Raw genomic sequence first — 3,228 nt, 5'->3', positions numbered from 1 at the left:
ATGATTCCACGGGGAAGCACGGCAGCACAAATAGCATCGCAAAGCTGATCCCACCTTGAGGCAAGGGGGTCAGCCTTCTGTACCCCGTGTCAATCAGTCATTGGCTGCTGGTTATGACCCAGGCGTCGGGAGGGGCATAGGTGTAATTTCCTGGGTGGAGTGGCTCCCTTTGGGCTGAGGGCAATTCTTTGGAGAAGGATGTATCTGTGAATGCTTAGCAGCCCTAACTCACAGCACCTGGGGGATGGATGCTCGAGTCAGGAGAAGGTATGTGGCCAGTGGGCCAGCAGCATCCAGTACACTCACAACAGCTGTGAAATAAACTCACCTGCCTGCGATAAGCAACCCCATACCTAGACCCTCCCTAGGCTTCTATTAAGGAATCTTATCACTATCAATATGGTATAGATGTCTTGGGGGTTAGTCACTGGTATTGGCTTTCTCCATTTAAGCCTGTTTGAAATAAATACTTTCTCTGGTAGAGTCAAATCTAAATATAATGGGAATCTTCATTTTTCCACAGACAAAAGCAATTCAAGATGGATAAGAGTAAATAACAATTAAAAAAATCAAACACTGAAAAACAGGAAGAAGATCTAATTAAATATTTATCATCATTCTCAAAGGAGGATGGTTTTTTAAGCCTGGATGTAAGGAAAAAATCATAAAGGAAAACGTCAGCAGGTTTTACTGCATAAAAGCATAAAACTTCTAACCATCAGGGGAAAAACAAAACCAACTCTGCATAAACAAAATAAAAAGGTAAACAACAGAAAAGAATATTTCTGCAAATGTGAAAAAAAATTCCTTGACAAATGATGGTTGCTAATTCAGCAAGGGTAAGATTTTCACAGCATGCTTATTGGCCAGATTCTGGAATAAAATCCGCACCCAGCAAAAGGGATTGAAAAGAGATTAAAATATCTTTTTTCAAGTGCCATACATGACCAGCTATAACCTTGGGCAGCTTACTTCATTGTTTTTTATCTCAGTTTCTTTATCTTTAATGTGGAGATAATAATAGTGCCTACCTCTTTTTTGTTATCATTCTTAGGGCTGCAAGAGCCAGACGTCCTACTAGGAATTAATTGTCCATACTTATAAAAAGAAGAAGTGTTAGAAAGAGAAGAAGGAGCTACAGGGGGTGACAGAGCAGAAGTTTTAGGGAAGAGTAAGTGGAGATGGAGTTGACAGAATCAGGGCAGCGTATCTAACTAGGTTCCACCACGCTCTGGCATGAAACTATCTTTGGCAGAGCTAAAGCTCTACAACTTAGGCCAAGGAGTTGTCAGAGGACCCTTGATGCCCATGGAGAATTCCTTCTTACCTACTTTGAGAGAGACAAGCTTTCTTTCTTCTTCTCTGGCTCCCTTGCCATTAGGTGCTGTCATACGACCAAATTCTAGCTGATGGAGTATGAGTGGGAGTGACGTGTGCCATTTCTGGGCACACACACATCATATTCATCTGTGTTCTCCATTCCTTTTCAACTGCTGGAAACTGGATGTGGTGACTTTACCTGGGCCACGCAGATGACAACAGACCCTAACACAGGGCAGAGCCACTAGATGGAAAGAGCTTGAGTCCCAGAATTACTCTGTGGAGCAGAGCCACCTAGAATACCCACACTGGATAGTTTCATGAGCAGAAAACAAACTTCCTTATTCATGCCACTAAATTATTGGGTCTTGTTACAATTAAGTCTACACTCATTCAGCAATGTTGAACTAAGTCTATTGATAAATGCCACTTAAAGCTTTTCCTATGGAAACACCCAAGGCACACCGGAACCGTGACCCTACCAACAAACAGCAGGAGACAATACATGTAGGTGAAAGGCTACACATACAGTTTGAAGGCTGCTGCCAAAAGGGTTTGGCTACAAACATTTCCCGTCTTGGCCTGCAATAGGGGCTGGCAAACTTCTGAAAAACAGGACAGACAGGAGATACTGTAGATGGCTTTGTGGGCCATACAGTCTCTGTTAAAACTGCTCTGCCTCTTTGTAGCACAAAGGCCATCATAGGCAATACCTAAACGAATGGGCATGGCTGTGTTCCAATTAAGTGATTATTTACAAAAACAAGGTGTAGGCCATATTTGGCCTGCAGGCCATAGTTTGCTGACTCCTGACCAGAAGGACCCCTGGAATTCCTGTTGTTAGAGAATCATTTGTTTGGCCTATACTTAGCAGAGTCTTATTAAAATGTACACATAGGCAGTAAACCAAACCGTAAAAGGTGGCATTGTTTGTAGCCTTACATTGTACCTGATTGTCTTGAAGAAGCTATATTATAATGGGTTTGACATTCCTGATCAAGAGCCTAAAGTTAACCATTTATAAAAATGATGGGTGTCATATTTAATCAATTATTAACTCTTTAACTGCCAGTTTAAAATTTTCTAGACTAGATAAGCATCAATTTAACAGGACAATATTGAAAATGCTCTTATCAATTTTATTTAGGATACTACTAGCTTTTCAAGATGGTGCCGAAAGTGAGGAAGGAAACCCCTGTCCCTCCCAAAGCTGAAGCCAAAGCAAACACTTTGAAGGCCAAGAGAACAGTGCTAAAAGGTGTCTTTAGCCACGTAAAAAAAGATCCACACCTCACCTACCTCCTGACAGCCCAAGATACTGCAGCTTGAAGGCAGCCCAAATATCCTTCGAAGAGCACCCCTAGGAGAAACAAGCTTGACCACTACACCACTGTTAAGTTCTCTCTGACCACCAAATCAACCTTGAAGAAGACAGAAGATGACACACTGTGTTCTTTGTGGGTGTCAAGGCCAACAAGCACCAGATCAACCAGGCTGTGAAGAAGCTCTGTGACACTGACGTGGCCAAGGTCACACCCTGATCAGGCCTGATGGAGAGAAGAAGGCATATGTTCGACTGGCTCATGACTATGATGCTTTGGATGTTGCCAACAAATGGGATCATCTCAACTGAGTCCAGCTGGCTAATTCTAAATATATATATATAATATATATATATAAAAATATAGATACATATATATATATTCACCATGAAAAAAGATATCTCTAGAGAAAGTTATGATTGAGTCATTGATTGATTGGCTGATAAGGGTACTTGAGATACATTATCTCCCATCATCACAATAGCTCCCGATGTGCCTTACCAAGGGGAACACTGAGGCTCAGAGAGGTAAGTAATTTTCTAAGATCATCCAACTGATAGAGAGAGATGTGCCTAGCTTCAAAGCT

General features: G+C 41.7%; 1 pseudogene; it reads left to right on the top strand.

The window, feature by feature from the left end:
- The first annotated feature begins 2,487 nt into the window (after positions 1-2,487).
- On the top strand, positions 2,488-2,967 carry LOC133101083 (large ribosomal subunit protein uL23-like; annotated as a pseudogene).
- Positions 2,968-3,228: the final 261 nt, after the last annotated feature.

The sequence above is a fragment of the Eubalaena glacialis genome, chromosome 11, assembly GCF_028564815.1.
Source record: "Eubalaena glacialis isolate mEubGla1 chromosome 11, mEubGla1.1.hap2.+ XY, whole genome shotgun sequence".
NCBI classification, from domain to species: domain Eukaryota; kingdom Metazoa; phylum Chordata; class Mammalia; order Artiodactyla; family Balaenidae; genus Eubalaena; species Eubalaena glacialis.
This window is presented reverse-complemented; position numbering and strand designations above follow the sequence as displayed.